Source organism: Corvus cornix, chromosome 1A (genome assembly GCF_000738735.6).
Source record: "Corvus cornix cornix isolate S_Up_H32 chromosome 1A, ASM73873v5, whole genome shotgun sequence".
NCBI lineage: Eukaryota > Metazoa > Chordata > Aves > Passeriformes > Corvidae > Corvus > Corvus cornix.
Window position 1 is genome coordinate 66,125,231 of NC_047057.1, and position 20,137 is coordinate 66,145,367.

General features: G+C 40.6%; 1 long non-coding RNA gene across 1 annotated transcript; it reads left to right on the forward strand.

Annotated features, from left to right (window-relative positions):
• The first annotated feature begins 1,886 nt into the window (after window positions 1-1,886).
• Window positions 1,887-11,246, forward strand: LOC120411996. Its single transcript, XR_005604629.1, has 2 exons — window positions 1,887-1,925; window positions 7,052-11,246. It is a non-coding gene; the product is annotated as an uncharacterized LOC120411996 (long non-coding RNA).
• Window positions 11,247-20,137: the final 8,891 nt, after the last annotated feature.

The following is a 20,137-nucleotide window of genomic DNA, read 5'->3' on the forward strand; positions in this document are numbered from 1 at the left end:
AAATTGTGTCAAGATAGAAGCAATAGCAGGATAATTCTTTCTCAAGGCAGCAATCCACACACATACCACACGCTGGGGCTATGCACCTTCCTCCTCAGCTATAGGTACTGTCTCGTTTTTTCACTCTCACAGAGCCCAGTTTCAAACCTTAAAACATTCGGCTGCTGCTCCCATAGGAATGGTCTAAGAATGTGCAGAGCTGGCCTGCACATTCCCCTGAGAGCCTATAAACCACCCCAAACAAACTGCTGTTATGCATTTTTCTTCTCAGCAATCACATCATGTTCAATTGTGCAGAGTTTAAAGCTAAACTGAATTATTTCCTATTAGACCTCTATTAGGAAAATGTGCCAGCACAGAAAGCTTTCGCTGATCTTACCCCTTACAATAGAGAACTTGTCCATTTGGACTGCATTCAGGGGACAGTCATGCTCCTCTTGCAGCCTGAACTGTGCACAGCCCATGATGTTCTGCATATTCATTGTCACCTCTAAGTACCATCTCACACTTTCAGTCTGGCAGAGTTTAAAGTGTCAGTGTCTCACAGACAAATGTGCCAGGACAAAAGCCCTTACTGGGTTACTCCTTCTCATGGCAGTCTTTCACCGCACATTTGGGGCTAGGTATGTTCCTTTTGGGCTATATATACTGTCACATTTCTTCACTCTCACAGAGCCCAGTTACAAACCTTAAAGCCTCCAGCAGCTGCTCCCATACAACAAGGCTAAGAACAGAAGCTCACTGATGGCATTCACCTTTCCCTTTTTGTAGTGTGTATTCTGCATTCACCCCAATGTGCTCTTCACTTTTTCTTCAGCTATGTGTACCATAATACACTTTCGCAGAGTCCAAAGTGTTCAGCTACCTGTTGCTCAGAAAAATGTGTCAGGACAGAAGCAGTTGCTGGATTCTTCCTTCTATCTCCAAGCCTTTCAACAAGCCACCGCAAGCCAAACCTGTGCAAGTCTGAAAGAGCATTGAAGTGCAGGCCATCATGGTGTACGTGCAGTTCACAGGTTGTAGGGGGAAAGTGAATGGCATGTGATTGTGGTGCAAAACAAGTTTTCAAAATGTCAGGAGGAAGAAGGTCAGTGCAAGCTGTAGCTGAGTACTCTTCAATTTAGATTCAGACATCAGGAGTGTCAGAATGTGATAGTACATCGAGCTGAGAAGGAAAGTTCATAGCAACAGCGTGTTTGCTGTGGTTTTATCCTGGGGTAACCCAAAATGTTGCTGTGTTCCATATGTATCTGAGCCCAAAAATTGTTCCTGTCTCTTTAAGACCCTGCAGCCAGGAAGCTCGGGGGAGGCAGAGGGCTACCGCGGGCACTTTTAAAATCGGTGCTCTCAGGCAGTTCGGCCCTTTTTTTACGTGCTGTTGGCTTTGCTGGCTGCTTGGTCTTTACTTAAGCAGAGGCTTTTTTCCCTTTTTGGATTCTCTTTTCTTTTTTTTTTTTTTGTTTTGTTTCAGTGAGACTGCAGTTAGCAGTTTTGAGCTGTCTTAGGGCGAATTGCACAGCTGCCTGCCTGTTGCCGCAGGTGGCCCCGCTCCAAAGAGCCAGCTCAGGTCGATTGGCCCCCTGCTCCAAGAGAGAACACTAGGGAAGCAGAGGTTCTCCTTTCCTGGCAGTTTTCCCCGGAGGCAGGAGCTCTGCTTCGAAGGTGGCTGTTTCGGTTTGCAACGTAGCCACACATAATGATTGGATTTTGCAATTAGAAACTGTTTCAAAGTGAACTTGCAAACTCTGCCAACAGCCAGAAAAAAAGCGAGCGAGTTCCTGGGGCCAGGCCGCCCTGTGCCAGTGCCCACAGACTGGCCCTTTCCCCCCCAACTCCACACCCAGGCTGCAGAGCCCGGCAGCAGCAGCAGAGCCCGCGAAAGGCAGGAGGAAGCGGCTGCAGCAGTGCAGACCCCACACAGGCTGGTGAGTTTCCATCTGCCTCTGGAACTGCTCTGTGGGCTCCTGCCTTCCTGGTAGGGGTTGCCACCATCTTGTCTCTTTGTTTCCGTGGGGTTCGTGAGATTTGGCAATTTTATGCCTACCAGTTATTTACTGTTATTTTTTACCTGATGCTGTCGCGCTTGTTAGTAAACTGTTATTTTTTCATTTATGTCTGCTCATATTTAATTCCTTATTGTTGGAAAAGGATTGGTGGAAGTCAAGGGGAGGTTACCGATTTCAGAGCGCCTAGCTCTTTAAAATGGCTCAACCAAGACAGGTTTCTATGTTTCAAGTAGAAGGTTAAGGTAGGAGCTGGGCTTTTGTTCTAGGACCTTTTGTATGGGATCAGCTCCTGGATGTGTAAATGTTTGAAACTTGGATTTGTGAGATCAAAACCCATAACGTTTCATGTAGCTTTAAAAGGAAGGTGCATAGCCTCAGGGTATGTTGTGTAGTTGAAAGGCTTCGAGGAGAAGGGCTAAGCCAGCAACTGGTTTTGTCCTGGCGAATTTTTTTTTTTTTTTTTTTTTTTTTTTGCGAAAGTATATTAGGCTCTTCGGACATTGCGAAGCTGACAGTACGTGATGGTATTTAAGTCTGAGAAGCAGTGTGCAGAGCACCATAGTGTGACTGCAGCTTACATGCTGAAAAGACAAGAGGACTGTCACATGACTGTGGTACAAATACAAGTTTCCAAATACAGGAGGGAAGGTGAGAGGAAGATTTTTGTCCTGGGGCACATACCCCCAGCGATTCAGGTGCAGATGAGACATGGCCAGGGGAAGACAAGGCCAGCAAGCCTCCTCTGTCCTGGCCACTTTTATCTGGGAGCAATCCTTGGATGTACTGAATTTTGGAGGTGGAATGCAAATTTAGGCCATTGGCTCCTGGACCAGAATGAGAACTCTTTTCCATAGGAAGGAAAGCATGTAGACCCAGTGTTACAACTGCAGATGAGGCAGCCCAGGGGAAGTCAAGGCCATCCAGACACATTTGTCCTGGCGTGTTTTGTCAGGGAGCAGTTCTTGGATATATTAAATTTTAGAGGTCCAATCTGAACATCAGCCATCAGCTTTTGGATGTAAAGACAGCTCTTGTCCATAGGAAGGAAAGTACGTAGCCCCACTGTTTCTGGTGCAGATGTGAGGTGGCCCACAGGAGGTCAAGGCCAGCCAGACTTGTTTGTCCTGGATGCTTTTGTCTGGGAGCAACCTTGGATGTATTGAATTTTGGAGGTAGATTCTAAATTTCCTCCATGGGCTGCTGGAAAAGAGTGACAGTCCTTTTCCATAGGAAGGAAAGCACATAGCCCCAGTGTTTCAGGTGCAGATGTCTCCACAGGGAGGAAAGCCTTCCACCCCAGTGTCTTGGGGGCTGCAGGGAGGCAGCCCCTGGGAGGCCAAGGCCAGCCAGAGCTGTCAGTCCTGGCAGCTTTCGTCTGAGAGCAATCCTTAGACATCTGCAATTTTAGGAGGCAGAATCCCACTTTTTAGCAGGGGTTCCTGGCTGCAAAGGACAGCTCTCTTCCACAGGAAGGAAAGCCCAGCACCTCAGTGTCTCAAGGCAGCTGAGAGGCTGCCCCCTAAGAGGACATGGCCAGCCAGACCTGTCAGTCCTGGCAGCTTTTGCCTGGGAGCAATGGAAAATGGAGATTCTCCATGAATCGATACCCCTAATAGCATGGAAAAGGCAGGTTTTCCTTTAACTGATATCCTTAAAATTGCAGGTGAAGGGGTATCCTCCCCAGTTTAAATACAGTCAATAATGGAAAAGTAGTTTTTTCCCTTAGTTTAACCCCCTTTTCTCCTCATAATTCCCCTTTTTCTGGGGGCACTGGGGAGAAACTGGTAGAGAATGGGGGTATTGGGGAGGGACTGGGGTCACTGGGGAGGGACTGACAAGAAGAAATGGAAAGGGGAAAGGAGAAAAATCTCCCCTGTGACCCCACACACTGCCCCACCTGCTCTGGTGCTGCCCTTTGCTCATCCCTCAGTACCATTTTTGAGCAATGCTCCATGCCAGGTGCATCCAGATTCTCCCCTACCCCCTGCAAGATGCTCTAACCATTGTTCTTTGAGAGACCGCCCTCACCTGATCCTGAAACCTGAAAGTTTTTCCCCTTTCCCCAGCAGCCCTATGCACAGGTGTGCCCACCAGCAAGCAGCCCCCAGCAGAATCCACCCTCTCCTGATCCTCACTGCTCACCCAGAACTGAGATGGAGTGGAATTTAGTCCTGGATTCCTAACAAACTATTTTAGCAGTTTAATGAGATAGTCTATAAATTCATAGCCATACAAATAAATTTAATTAAAAGTGAGATTGTGTCTATGAGATTTAAAAAATTACCAATATTCTTTTTGTAGAACTGAAACAGCTATTTGTTATTTTTAGGTATTAGTGCAACATTTTAATGAGGTTTGATATGAGATTTTTGTATGTTGCAGATTTACAAATTTGGGGTGTGATTTCCTTATTACCTTTGTGGATTCATTGAGCAGTTAATACCTTATAGACTTGAGATAGTATAATAAGTGTAAGAACCTGTGAGGGATTAATGACAAAATAAAACTTGTATGACTTTACAAAAGTATTAATCCAGAGAAGCAATGAAAGAGATTGAGATAGCTTGAATGATAAAGAATATTACAACTTTTTGTGAATTAAGGCACCATTCAGTATTTGAGAACCATTTGCCAACTATATCCAGGAGGACTCTTGTGGTATATAAATGCATAACCCAATAATATCTTTTTAATTAAAAGTGCAGAATCCTTCTGCTGAGATTCTAAACGTTAAAAAAGAACAGCAGCCCATCTGTAGCGACACACTTTTTAGAGTGTGATCTGTAGTTCACAAGACAGAGCTGAAGACATCTGCATAACACCATGCACATGTAAAATCCTTTTGCTACCTGTCAACGTCCTCTGCCTGTGTAATGCAAAACAATGTTCCTGTCTCTCACTAGGCTCAGCAAAACACTTTTTTGGCTGTTAGGTTCCTGATGGGAACAAGGTTTTCTTTCACTTTTAAATTTCTCAAAATAAATTTAATATTTTTTACTGTATTTCAGCCAATTCTAACTATGTGTGACTATATAAAGGACTCCAAGCATGCAGAGACATTGTGCTCATTCTTTCTGTGTGCCAGGAAGGAGTACCTGGGCTGTTTGTGGCCTTCTTGTCCCTGCCCTGCAACATCTGAATAGAGCATCAGGCTTCCAATGGCTTTGCTAAACTGGGGAGCTCAGCTCAGTGAATGGTCAGTAGGATGACAGGAGCATCCCTTCTCCTGGTTTGCAGTGGGGAGTGGAACAGGTCTGGTGCCAAGGAAACTGCCTCCTTCTGAGAAGCATGGGTGTGATGATTTAGTTGTTACTGAGCTCAAATTTGATGTCATGATCTGAAAGAAAGGCTAATTTTTACACTTTTAAGTATCTCAGGGTAGAATTTTTATATGAAATAAGGCTGGAAAAATTAGGTCTTTTTCATGCAAAAGCTGATTATATTGATACTCTGTAGAGCTGCTGTGCCATGTAAGCTATCACTTCATCGTGCACGTAATACAAATTCACTTGACTGTGTATGCTTTACAGAGGTCTTATCACTGTGACTTTTAATCTTTCATATTTATGGCATTGTGAAAAAGCAACAATGATGTCTAAATCTGTGTAAAAATTATCAAACCATAGAGTGTAGGAAGTCAGATGAATTTCCCCTGTATATATTTTGCATAGCTGTTTTATGTATTACAGTGCACAACTTATCAGAACTGCTTGCTCACATGCTGTAGCCATTTACGCTACAGCTAATTAATGTAGGCTATGACTGCACTTCCCTTGAGTTGTTTGGTTAAGAGCTCTCTAGAAAAAAATAAATAAAGTAAAATCTTTTATAGCATCAACAATATTTTTTCCCGTACATAGGTCCAATGTTTACATTTCATGCTGCTAAGTTAGATCTTTATCTTTTTTTATCTGTAAGAAGGAAAATAAGGTAAGTGCAAAAATGTGTGACAAGTGGTCATAAATACAAATGTGTTGACCTCTTTAAAAAATGCGACACATGCCTAAAAGTTTCCATAAAACAGTGGTCCTGAATCTTCCCAACAGCAAAGTGTCTGTAACTTCAGACCCTTCTGTGGTAAGCTGCAACTGGGAGGCTTCATTTGGGAAGCCCTACAAAGGTGAAAGCACTAAGTCTATGTTTACATGGGGAGATAAAGCCTTACGTGTTGTCCGTGTATATACACTGTATTTAACAATGTATCTGTGATAGAACCCCTGATCCTCAAAGCAAGCCCTTATTGTGAAGAATAAGAAATTGGAAGTTGTGTGAGAAATTGTTTTCAGAAGAAAATATCCGTCACTTGGCTGCTGGTAAGATCTGACACCTAAAAAGGCAGCTGAGCAGCGATGGGTATGGGATTCAAGGTTAACAGAGCACAGACCTCTGTCAGGCTTCAGAGAAAAACTGAAAAATGAAGAGCAACCAGACAGTTCTTTTCTGATAATAGTAGATTCCTGTGACATGGAACTTCCAAAAACATGAGAATTGGCAATTTATTATGCTATGCTGCAGCTCACATAGAATTACAGGGACCTGACACAAATTGCAGATGGTAGTGATGGATCCAACTTGCTTTTCTTTTTACCTTTACTGCTGAGAAAAGTTAGCGATACCAAAAATTGTTCCTCCTGCCAAGGAGGTAAGTTATTCTTTCTTGTATTTCTACCCATAATAATTCCCCAGATTGTAGAGGTGCAGATCCTCTTATGGAGGTACTGGTTATATAAGCTGTGCCTGGGCCCATCTGCATTTCACTATCTATGAACCTGTAAAATCTACCAGGTTATGTGTTTAACTTCTGCTAATAAACTTACCTGTGCAGAGTTCCAGGGAATTCCGTCAGTCTTCTGAATAGTATTTCATTGTGACACAGCTTTGTTGTTTGTTGAGGTCTTTGCCAAGATTCATTAACAGTAGTGCATGCTGGAGATTTATTTGGCTGTGGCATAAATTCCTGGTGCAAACCGATTTTTCACCAGTCTCTTCCTGAAGTGCTGATGGTGATTCAGGATGACAGCCTTCCCTTCTGTCCTTCCCCACAGATCTGGATCTTATAGAAGCCAATGATGTAAAGCGTGCACAGTAATCCCACTCTGCCAGACCAGCTCCACCTGTGAAATACTTGGGGCAAAGAGAGATGGAGTACACAGAGGCCCGGAAACTGATACTAGACAGCAAGAGCCCTGAAGCAAAGCAGGAGAAACCCATTCTAGAGAGACCAACAAAGATTTCCCAGCTGGAAGACAACAGACAGCCCAATAATGTGACTAGACAGGCTGGATGATCCAAAGGGTCTTTTTCAACCTGAATGATTCTGTTCTCTTCTTTGTATCTCTCTGGTTTTGCCCTTTAAGCAACTGACATTGAAAGGCAGACTGAGGGTCAGAGTTTCATAATTTTAATATTGCATTTCTAGGATTCTCCTTTCAATTTGCGAGCTTGAGAAGTGCAAGACAAAGCCAATTTGTGTCAGCTTCTGCCTCCCAAACCTTGTAAGTTGTAGCTGTTATACCTGAGAGAATACTGAATGACTGTTTGTCCTCAACTGGTTTTCAACGTTTGATTCATCTGTGTAGGGTAGAAGAAACAGTTTTATCTTCTCTGTTTAACATGCAAATAAGTGCCTACATGTGTGCATCCTATGGAAGGAAATCCAAGAGGAAGGTGGGGGTTGTATATGAAAATAGAGAACACTGCTTTTTTTGTACTTTTTTTTTTTTTTTTTGCAGAGTGCTGTGTGTTAATGGAAACAGTAAGAAAAATTGCTGCCTGGGAGAGACAGCAATTAACTACCACACAAACAACCTTCTGATATCAAATTGCTAAGTCCATCTACACTCAAAATACAAAGACTGAGGACTACACGAGGAAGATGAATAACTTATTTTCTGGCTCATATTTTTCATGCAAGTAACATGTCTGCCCAGCAAAGCCACAAGAACACCAAAAGCACTGGGGACAAACAAACTGGAGATGCTGTGGCCTTATGTGTTAGAATAAGAAACTTCCCTAACAGAACAGAAAGTCTGCTTCCCAAAATAGTTGGGGTTTGTTAACAGGCCAAAACTTGTGCCCATACCACAGCCTTCCATGTGCCTCAATGAGCATGTAAAAATTATCTATTCATCTCTGAGAAACTGATGACACTCTTGCTAAAATTAATTTAGTATCTTAAAAATGTATCTACAATGTAAGCTCCATCTGTGCTCACAGGGTGTTCTGATCCTTTCACTTTTGTTTCTTTAGCAATTATGTCAGTAGCTTATGTAGAAAAATAACATAACAAATAGTTAACTAGCCAAGCCACAAACATTATCTCTTTCTGCTTCATAATAAGAGCTAATTCCAGCAGTAGTTACTAATTTTCACTCAACTTACTGATTCTTTTTATGGATTTTCCTTTTTGTTTTTCTGTAAATGCTGCCTGCTTCACCTGCTGGAATCAAAGAAGGGTAGGCAGCATCATATGGCATGTCAGATTATTAAAGCCTTCAAGCAATCTTGAAAAAAATTAACGATAAAAACCCCCATCATTTTACAAAACCTGTGTTCTTCTCAAGCAACTTAAAAAATAAAAGTAGTAGCTGAAATGTCAATTAAAAAAAATTCCTAAATTTTGGGATTAATGACGTCACTCTTGGTGAAAATTTACCAAAACCAGAAGAATTTATACAAAAGGAACAAATTGTAATGTACATTTACAATTCACAAATTTCAGTGTTTCCTGCTGAAATTGAACTTCTGGAATGGTGTGTAACAACTTTTTACCTGTACAGTAATGAGAGAGAGTGGAAACTAAGAATATTGTGCTGAAAAGAAATTTAAAAGTGGAGGAGGAAATTCTTGTCTAAAAGGTAGGGGGTTACGTGTGTGAGAATGTGCCTATCAGAGAAGAAATGATATGTAGAATCTGGTAAAAGACTATGGGAAATTACCATACAGCTATGATCTCCAAAAAATAATCTCAGCCCACCTAAACAAATTTGATATGTCATCACTGAAAATAATTTTTTGTGAACTGTTTATTAATATATGCTGCAGCCACATACATATATATATATATTTTATTTATATATATATATATATACACACACATACATATTATATATATGTATATGTTATAAAATTGACTTTTGTTCACAGGTCTCTTCTGAAAAGCTACTGAGGTATGAAGTGTCAAACATGTCCCTCTGCAATTACCTGAATAAGACACTTTAAAAACTGCTAGGATTGAGTTCTGAATAAGCAGCTGCTGCTTGAAATCCACACTAATACAAAAACACTTAAACTTGCTTTATGCAGTTATTCATGTGTTAGGATTAGGTAACGTTGATCCTTGATTTTCCTGTGGGAATTGACAGTTCTATTTGTTGGAAGATGCACTGGAGAAGTCTTTTATCAGACATTCTCAAACCAAGCCAGTACCAAATTTGGTGTTCTTATGGGTGATATGAGGTAATGATAACTCCAAGAAATCATCGTCTTTTACTGAAGAAATGTGCTGTGACTACAGAGCCATAAGAGAGTCCCACCTTTTACATGTAGTAAATGTAATGCTTTACCTGGTAAATTTCATTGGAAAAATTACTCCAATGGCAGTTTAGTCTTAATGTAATTACTGTAACTTGCATGAGTGTGGAGGATGCACAAGGTCTAGTGGTTGGAATATGAGACCAGACAATGCCTCATCCTGCTTGTTATGTGAACCTGTGAAGTTGTTTTTACAACCTTTACAATTTAGGTATCCCTGCCAAGTGAGAGTAAGGCTGTTTATGTACAGCTAAACAAAAGTACTGACTTGCTGTAGAAAACCTGTGCTGGGTGTATTGCCTTACCTGTCTCTTGTTTTCCCCCATTCTTGCAGCACAATGAAATCTTCCAGAAAGGAACAAAATTTACATTGCTAATTTCAGTGATTAATGTTTTTATACACATACACATGCTCACACACACACAGAGGAATTCTTATAAAGTATAATTCTCATAGTTGTTATCATCTCAACTCACATGTAATCTTCTGAAGCTCAATATAAGGCTGTTTTAAAATGTGATACAGAAATGTTTCAAAGGAAAAGAACAAATTTCAGCCTGAGTACCACTGGAGGAAGAAAAGGAGGTAAAGGGTCATACTCTGCTTTTCTGTTGAGACAGAATAGAAATGGAAATATATCAAGGAAGTAAAGTTCAAGAAAAAGAGGTGGCAGCATATGGCACTTGGCAGAGGCTCTTGCCCCTGTCCAGCGGGATTCAGAAGCCAAGCAGATGGTAACTTCAGCAGAGGCCGCCAGGGCAACAAGGATGAGGTGTGGTGCTGGCTCTGCCTTGCTCGGCCTAGTGGGTCTACAGACTTTTTATGCTGTGAATTCTTGTACTTTATATTGTTTCAACATTTTTGTCACACTATGAGAGATGTGCTGAGTAACACTGGAAACTCTGGGATTGAAACAAAGCAGGCAATGACATCTAAGCAAAAAGGCAGTATGGAGCACCATGAGAATCTGAGGCACATGCACCTGAGTCAGCATTCTGCATCCCACATCACCAGTAAGACCAGGAGGATGATGAGACGGGACTGCTAAGCAAGTAAAACTTCTAATAAGAAATCATCAAAGCAAAGTTTCTTATCTCCCTTACAATTTTTTTTTTCACATCAGGTGCAGCCAGAGGATATATTTACATAGTTCTTTTGCATTCCAAGTAGCCTGAAAACACAAACATTAATAGCTGCACTGATATTCTGCAAGTTCATTATATACAGCATCAAAGAACTGCAAAAGGTTTTTAAACAAATCTGATGTTTGGTTGGTTATATAGTATTATTTGTGCAAATTGAATGGTTGGGAGAGAAGCATTCATGGAGGAACATTGATTTTACACATATGTGCTTCACATTCCTTTAGATCCATTAGGCATTTCTTGCACGAAGAAAATCTAAACCTTGCATGTTATGGTGGAGATACTGAGCATGTCCTTCCACAGTGGAAGGCTCTATTTTGCTGTCATCCTTCTATTATTTTAAAATAAGCATATATAACTAGCTCTAATAGTTGCATCTGTATCCCATGGGCTTGGATGATATTCAACATGCTCTTTAATGAATACTCGATTTTTTTGCGATGATTGTGTTGGATGGATACAGGCTTCTGCTTTTGTCAGTGGAGTTTTATGAAAGGAAATTAGATTTTACTAATACGATGGTCAAGCACGTACAAGTGATAAAGTTTTTATTTTCTGCTCTCTGATGTTTACATGCAAGAATCTCGGAAGTGTGAATAACAAGAATATTTTATACATGCTTGCAGCCACCTGGAAAAATACTTCATCCTGATATCTCAGGTTTCAAAATAGATTTTTTCCATTATTATCAGTTTTACAGGTCATGTTGATAACTAAAATATCAAACTGAAACACTGCCAACACATTTGAAAATATATATATATCTTTTTTTAATGATGGGTATTCTGGTACCTTAGCTCTATATCAGTTTTATATGGAAAGAGGGATATAAAAATTGAATGGTGGGATAATGCCATTTGACATTTACAGTGATATTTTACCTATTTCTCTCAGTCATAGAAGCTGAAATGGGGAGTAATTTTTAATGTATAATCTTAAAAACATTGCTAGAGTGGACACAAATGTCAGATCCTAGAATCATCCCTACACATTATCCCCTTTTGGATGGAAAAAGAAAATAAAAAAGAAAATAAAAAAGGAATTGAAAATTGACACTATATGTGATAGTAGAATCAAAACTAGTTCCTGTGGGTTGTTAAGAACATAAAAAAAGAACAATGTGCACAATTGGAGAGAACTTATAGCAGGTTTAATGATAAACTGAAATTAGATTTGAAAATAGTAATCATAAAGGCAGCTACTCTTTTCTGTTTCAAATGCTGAAGCAGGGTGTCATGCAGGAAGGAATGCTGTGTATCTGGGGAAGGCAGACATTAAAAATAATCTGATCCTACTACTATCAAGTAGGATCAGTTCCCAAGGAGAGAAGAAGCTCATCTACCAATTTCTGAACTTTTAAAAAACAGAATAAAAAATAAGCATTATAAAAGTGACTCTGATGGAGGTCTGAAGTGGGGTTTAAGAATTAAAGTACTCATCTTTGCAGTGTTATGTAATAAGAACCATAGGTCATTTCAGACCCCACTTCTTTAAATTTCACCTATGCAGTACTGTGGAAACCTATGTTGCAATACTGAACAGTTGTGTAAGTATGTTAATACTGGTAATGCAATTAAATTCTGAGGGAAAACATAAGCTACCTGAACACTAAAAGTTTTTCCACAATACAGGAACCATATATAGGAATCTAGTATAGAAAGTGGTAGAAGTCTCCACTAGGAAAACTAGGAAGTAGAAGGACATCCTCAGGCCCTGACCATTTCCAGCTTCTGTGAGTTTAAACCAAGGTTGCAAAGAACATCTACCATTTTAGCTCCTAGTGCCATCTTTTGCTTCTAATCAGGACACTGACAACTCCAACAACGTTCGCATTTCTAGTGTAACAGTTAGGAGACCAAAAGACGGCAATTGCTGATAGAAAATTTTCTGTGCTATAGAATCCCAGACTCGTTTGGGTTGAAAGGACCATAAAGCTCATCCAGTCCACCTACTGCCATGGGCAGGGACACCAACTAGACCAGGTTGCTCCAAGCCCTGTCCAACCTGGCCTGAAACACTTCCAATTTACACTTCTTTTGCAATTCTTAGTAAGGCTCTTGCTAAGTTAAAGGTGAAATTTGTAAATATCTTAGTCTTCTGTGTTTGTACAATCTCAAAGGTCTGTGACTATGGCAAGAAAACCCTGTTTCAGCAATTAATAGCTGTTTGTAATATAATATTATTTAACCACTGATCCTTGATAAGCATTAAGCTTGTTTTGGTGGAAAAGTCTAAATAATAGAGATTGTTTCTTTAATAAAATGGATGGAAATAACACTTTTATTTACCACCACCACATTTTTTGTAAAGGAAATGCTATTTCATATTTATGTAAATGAAATGTTATTTTTTCTAAAAAAAAAATTATTTTTCCAAAACCGAAAAGGTCTCAAAGAAATGACTGGGTAATCTAACTTAAATTTGTCTGCGTGGTGTTAGGACTCTTCATCAATATTGTCAAGATGTTAAATAATTTGAAGTTTTATTAATGGTGATTATTGCATTTTAATGTCTTCTCAGGATGTATATAAGTTTTATGTTGTCACAAGCAAGGTTTTGGGATGTTTCTATTTTCTTTATGGTTACCACAGCAGATGGAAAAGGTTCCTCCCTGAACTGAGTTTTGGAGCTCACACAGGATTTCATATGACTATGAAATCAGATCTGTTACTGTACCAAAGGAAGAGGATGTAGTAATAACAAGCAATGTGTAAAGCATGATTGTGCAGAAGAAGGGGATGACAGAGGAGCTGAGGTGGCAGCTGGAAAGTTTTCTCCAGCTGTAGGTGAAGAAGCCAAGGCATAAGTGGTTAAACTGACAGAACAGAAGAGTCATGTCCAGGAAACAAATAAAGGGTTTAGTAAATTATTTGATTCCAACTGTTACAATCCACTTTAATCACAGAGGACCAAGTGAGCTGTCCGTGGTTGATGAATCCTGAGGTTTGAAATATTCCCCAAAACATGGTTAAAACTAAACAAGGTTAAATTTTGATATCAAAAAATTATTTTTTTTTTTTTTATTTAACAGTAAAAGAGGCAAAGAGAAAGAGAAAAAAAGAAAGAAAGAAATAGAAAAAGAGGTGGCGGGGGAAGGGAGAGTGACAGAGACTGATTAAAGAGAAACATATCATCACTCTGTGAGTCCCAATGTCTCGTTGCTTCGCTTCATCTGGTCTTCTTAGTGGTGAGGGTCCCCCTCTAAAAAGTATAGAATCAAATGGATTAATATACATTTGAGCAGGTGGGAATGCCTAGGTGCCTCCCCTGGGGAGGGCAAGTTTGACACTGTGTCTTGCAAGGCTCTGGGTCAGTTGCATCATTCTGCATCATGTGCAGTGCTCTGGTGCAGGCCCTGGAGACCCCTTTGATGGGCCATGACACATCTTCTGCTGCCCCTCATGTGGTTGTCCCATAAATGTGGCTTTCCTGGGGTGGGAGGCCCTGCAGCTGGGTCAGTCTGAGCAACGGAGGATGGGTGTTCACTGCCTCTGATCAGAGGCTATGCCACACACCCAAAACCTCTCCTCCCCACTTTGGTGTGGGGGTCTGTGAAAGCCTGGCAGTGGATAAGCCTGTTGCTATAGCCTCCATTTCAAAGGTACTGGGCTTAATCCTCCTGTGGAAGTATTCCTCTTCCCTATTCCAGACCTGAGAATAGTGCCACTTTGACTCATCTCAAATCAACTTGCAGTCCAGGGACTCAGTCAGGAGGCCCATTCAGGGTTTAGTGGTCTTCCGTGCAGCTTTTATGATACAGTTATTCTATAATAGGCAAAAGTCCTTCAAAAAACGTTTAAACCATAAACCGTAACAGTCTCCAACACCAATCCAGGACCCTGACTGGAATAACATGTGAGTTTTGTTATATCTTTGATCCCCCTAAGGCAACCAGACTGTTATGTTGTAGAACTTTCACTGAATGGCACTTTCCCGTGGTATATCCTGACATTCCCCCTTTCTGTGGGTGTGTCTATACCATTGTAATAAGGCCTTTCAGATTCACGGGGTGGAGAACATCCTGATTTACTTGTTTGGATGGTTCCCAGCCTCAATGGGAATTCTGGATTTGATATTATACCCTGTTCTTATAATATTGTTGTCATTGTGTGTGTGTGCGTGTACATATATACATATATAAAAAATGGTGTGGTACCTAACACAACAAACAAGAATACTAACCATTCCAGACATACATAAGTTGAAATGATAACAGTTTTTCTTTCCAGAATCAATACCTAATTCAATATTATGCTGTTTAATATTTTTAACTAAATTCGAACTGATTTTTATAATAATTTTGTATATGAAAGTATAATGTATATTTGTAATATAGCTAACACTTTTTCAAACTATAGAAGGGAAGATAAAATAGTGAAACCTAGGAGACTGACTGATGTATCTGAACATACTTAAGGATAATGTACACCTATGCAGTGGATGCTTGAATAGCATGGAGGCACAAGTACCTGCTTTATCACTTCCTGAGGTAAAGGTGGTTGACTGCTGTCATGGGGTGGAGCGTAGCAGGATGCTGTGCCCTGGAATGTGGTAAAGCAACTCAAACAACACCCTGTTTGCAAGGCCATCAGTGGTAGACAGGAGGGGAATCATGTGCTGGTTTTTGGTGTTGAATTATGCTGAAACCTGTCTGGCTCACCAACCCCAAATCAGCCTCCTGGTAGTGAGACAAAGATTTGGCAGATAAGCTGCTAAACTGACCTGGAGGCATATGACTGGCAGTCAACCCCTTTACACTGTCAAACTCCCATCCACTTTCTGTAAGGTAGATCCTTCAAACTTATTCCTTCTTTGAGGATGACTCCCTTGGGTTTTGGGGACAGCCATCAAGGATACGCCTCGAGGTTAAGAGAAAGAGATTTGCCCACAGTTGTGGGTATGGGTGAATTACATCAATCTCTAAAAATTTTTCTTCTTGCTAGCTTTAATTTAATTGCTTTAATATTGCTTTGATATAGTGCACTATCTTATCTCATACCATAATAGTAGTTTTAGCTTTTATACTGTAGTAAATAATCTTGACTGAGTTCTTTTTGTCTAATTTTTATTGTTTCATATTTAGCATAATAAATAATCAACTTTTATATAAATATATCTGATTTGAAATCATTAAAATGTGCGGAACAAAGTTCTAAAACTTAAACTATTTACGAAGTCTGGGGCTAGGACTGGATCCTGGTCTCTCTCTGAGAAGGAGTTTAGAAAGCGAGGGGGTCCTTTTCTGCACCTCATGACTCAACAGGAGGGCTTTTTGAATAAACTTTGTCTGAAGTTCCCTCTCCACCCGTGACAATGTCTGTAAGGACTATGGGGTCAGTATGGGCTGTGGGGGCTGTGAAGGGTGTGAGCTCTGTTAGGGCTATAGGGTCTGCAAGCGTATGGAGTCTATGAGTCCTATGGGGGCTGTTAGGTCTTTGAAGGTTATGAGTGCTCCAGCTGTGAAGAGCAAGCCCTGAGTTCCCTTGAGGTTACACAAGAGCAGGAAGGGAATATCTGGCATGGCCACGGCACAGTGGTGACACCCAAAGGCAAGTGAGGTGCCAAGCCAGGCTCCGGCTTACAGGAGCACCCCCAGTTTAAGGGGACTGAGAGGTCTCTGTGGGCTGTGGAGGCTGTAAAGGGCTGAATGGGCTGTGAGGGTTATACTGTCCCCCAGGGCTGTGACAGCCAAGAAATGAACATTTGTTTTTGTATATAATGAATTATTAGTAAGTGGGGAGTTTTTCACATAACTCACTGTAGAGGAATTCCTTGTGGAACAGGGGCATAGGATACCCCAGGAGAGCTTGGGCATCCCAGGGCTGTTGCAGAAGTACCCCTGACGGGGCCTCAGGCTGAAGATAGGCTTGCAAGGCACTTGCTAGCTGGCAGCGTTGAACAGCCTTGGGAAAAGGTATACACTGGTCAGCTCCCCTGCTGCTTAGAGGCTTTCTCACGGGAAAGGGGCGTGAACTTTGAAAAAGTATAATTTGGTGAAGGTAAACAATAAAACTGGAGCATGATGCTCAAATTGTATCAGTGTTCGTGTCGTGACTCTGGCTGGTTCCCCTGCACCCAGGACCCCCCACTGCTAAAACTCACCAGCTTTATCTGGAGAAGGTGGATGACTACATGAGATACAAAGAAGTGAAGCCCAAGTACCTGCTGTGACAATCATGTCTCTGAGCAGTCTAAGCATCGAAAGAAAGAAGTCGATCAAAAGAATCCCACTGCTGAACTATACTGAGGAAGGGAAACTGTATTGATTTAATCTAGAAAATATGTAAAGCATGGCCTAGGAGTAATAGGAATGGAAGAATTTTGATTTTGAATTAAGAATTCATTATCTTGAGAATTTATTTCCAGTAGGAATGACTAGAGGTAGCGTAGTTTGAGGAAGACTCAAACTTCATTCCAATCCAGCTTCTTGAATGCTTTGTCTAGAGCTTGCTTGAGGAGTCCATCCAGCAGCTGCTCAAACCATTTCCACAACAGGCAATGCCAGAGGAAATTCATAATGGCTGTATTGGTTTTGCAAAGAGCCACACACAGCTTGGTTGCCTCTGGATGTTTAGTTATGGGCATGGGTGCTTTGCACATCAGAAAAAATTCACATATATTCATCTTCTGTAGCCTAAGCAGTTGTAGTTTTTGACTGGCACTTTAGCTCATGGAACTGTATCCAGTTTTACAACTCAAAATTGTGTGTAATATGGTTGATTTGCAGGTCATGGTGAATTTGTGGTCATTATTGTATTACTTTGCATCTTCTTTCTTTGTGATTAAAAAGACCAAGTATTTTCTTCTTATTTGTGATTGGTTTTTTTTTCCACCCTCCTAGTTTTCTTCCTCTTCTGCTTTATTTTTAGCCCTTTGTTTTCACATGTTCTTACTCAGCCCTGACACTTTCCAAGCTGTTTCTCCCAGAAGTCACATGATAATGTGAAGCATCTGGGTTAGGACAAAACATACATTTTACTGCTATTTCGCCTAATAAAATGATCAGAAGTTATTTCAGAAAGATGCAAAAGGGTTGTTCAACTATGTCTGAAGAATTGTAGTCCTATTTCTGCTGTGGAGAAATCTTTTAATAGCAAAACACAGAAGAAACTAACAGAAGTGAATACAGTGTCCAGATTTTTCCCCATGACAAAAAAATCTATTAATGCAAGTCAAGCTTGGTTGATTTAGGGAAATGTACTGGAGGACAAACAGATAATGTAGAATGAAGGCTACTTGGTTTATGTTTGGTAGTATTGTGCAATACCACAGGGATATCACTCATGGGTTTGAACCCTCAGAATGAATACATAAATGAGGACATAGTTGAAAATATTGGTCGAAACATAATAGCTAGTGCTTTTCATGTCTCAAAAAAAATAACATATATACCTCTTAAAATACCTCTAATAGCTTCTAGAACAGGTAGGCATGTGCCACAGCATGTTATGATTTCAGGTGAGTGAAGAATAGGTGTTGAGGAATTGAACAACAAACTAAAACATCACACCTCTAATGACTACTCAAAGGTTAATTGGGCTGGATACCAATGAACATGAAATATTTCTCCATGGTAATGGCATATTCAGGAGATTCAGTGCATTTCTATAAAATATCAGTCAGTTCAAAAGTTAAACCCAGATGCCAGTCACAGGAAGAGCTCAAAGATATTCCTGTATACACAGTACGTGTTCTCATGTACAAAAACCTGTAAGCAGCTATGGGATATTTTGAAAAGGGATATTTCTAATATTTTACGTATGAAGAGACTGTTTTGTCAGCCTGCAAATTTTATTCTTTTTCCCCCCTCTCACGGCTACAAACTGCACAGTGAAAATGCAGCAAGTATTGGGAGGTGAAAGATACAAAGCAATCGTTAACTAGCTGGTTTAGAGAGAAAGTCTTACTGTTGACATGGTTTTTGTAATTTTTTCAATGGGCTTTTCCCAGTTCTTTCAGGCTGGTCCAGTAAAGCCAGACTAAATACCTAAGGAGACTCATGGTGTGAGTTCTTAACCACAATGAGCTAGCTACAAAAACTAGCAGAGAGGTCACATGCCTAGATTTCTAGAAAAATGCAAATAAAAAGATTTTGTTATTGGTATGTAAGAAATACCTTATGTGTGTTGTGGTAGTTAGTCTGGATATCGAAGGGTAAATCGCTGCAAATTCTCAACACACAAGTGATTGACAAAAAAGAGAGAAACAAAAATAGAAATCAAATTATGTATGTCAACCAGATCTTGATCAGCTCCACTGGATGCATCTTCTGAATTGGCTCATCCTCAGGCTGTGACAACTTCATGGCTGAGAACATGCTTGAAATGATTAGTAATCTGCCATTTAAATTTAAAGACAGTTGATTTAATCAGGCTGAGTATTAACCAGTTTTGTCCCCATTTTAGCTACTTCGAATCTCAGTAATGGAACATCCCAGCCCTTTCATGTCTTGTTATGGAGACACATATTTCTGGCACATCTGGATGATTGAGGTGTTGTTCAAAACAGCTGTTTTCTGTCAGCTTCTCTGAAATAATTCAGGGAGGGTTTTTTTGCCTTGTTTTCATGCCTGAGTCAGCATTTGGTAATTGTTCTCTGTGTGTGCCTTGCCAAGTTGTTCTTGTCCTCTACTCTCTGAAGTGGGTGATGAAGTGCTCTGTCACTGCAGGAAGGTGTTTCTACCACAGACGCTGCCCTTGTCTCTTAATTCTCACACTGCAATGTCAAGAGCAGTGATGAGTTTGGTTTGTAAGGAGATTTCAGCCATTTTGCTTGCACACCTTTGCCTGGTAAGTGTTTTCCTGAGCAGAATCTTGCTTGTGACTTTGCGTATAGCCATTTGCCAGTAAGTTCCTCTGACAAGGCCTGAGAGAATACGCCTATAGACAGGTTACTCTTTGGGGATAGTCTCATCTCAAGCACTTGTAAAGCTATGAAGCAGCTCATTGTTTTATGCAGCTCATAAAGGTTCACGGTGGAAATCAGAATACCTCTCAAAATAGCTCTAACAGCTTCTAGAACAGGTAAGCATGGGCCACATGTTTCAGCAGCTCCCATAAACAGCCCATTCTCGAAGTTTTTCGGTGCACTGTAACTCTACACTGACTACTTCTACCCTGTTTCTGAACTTTGTGAGATCAGCCTTGTTGATGCCACAAGGAGGGACAGGAGGGTATTACATGGTCTTCTAAGCCTTGCTGCCTCCTTTCTCCTTTCTGAAGCAACACAATTGTCAAAGTAAAAAGACCTCTCCCAAGGAGGAAGAGTCCTGTGATACCTGCTTGTCCTCTAGTGCCTTCTCTGTGCATCCTGTGCTCTGCACAGGGTAGTAACAGGCTCTCCAGCAGCAGGCAGAGGGTGAGGTGGGAATTGTAACTGGGGAGTCACAGGCCTACATAAAGGCTGAACATTTCCTGTAAAATTGTTGTTTGTGGAGAAGTGTTTGTTTGGTG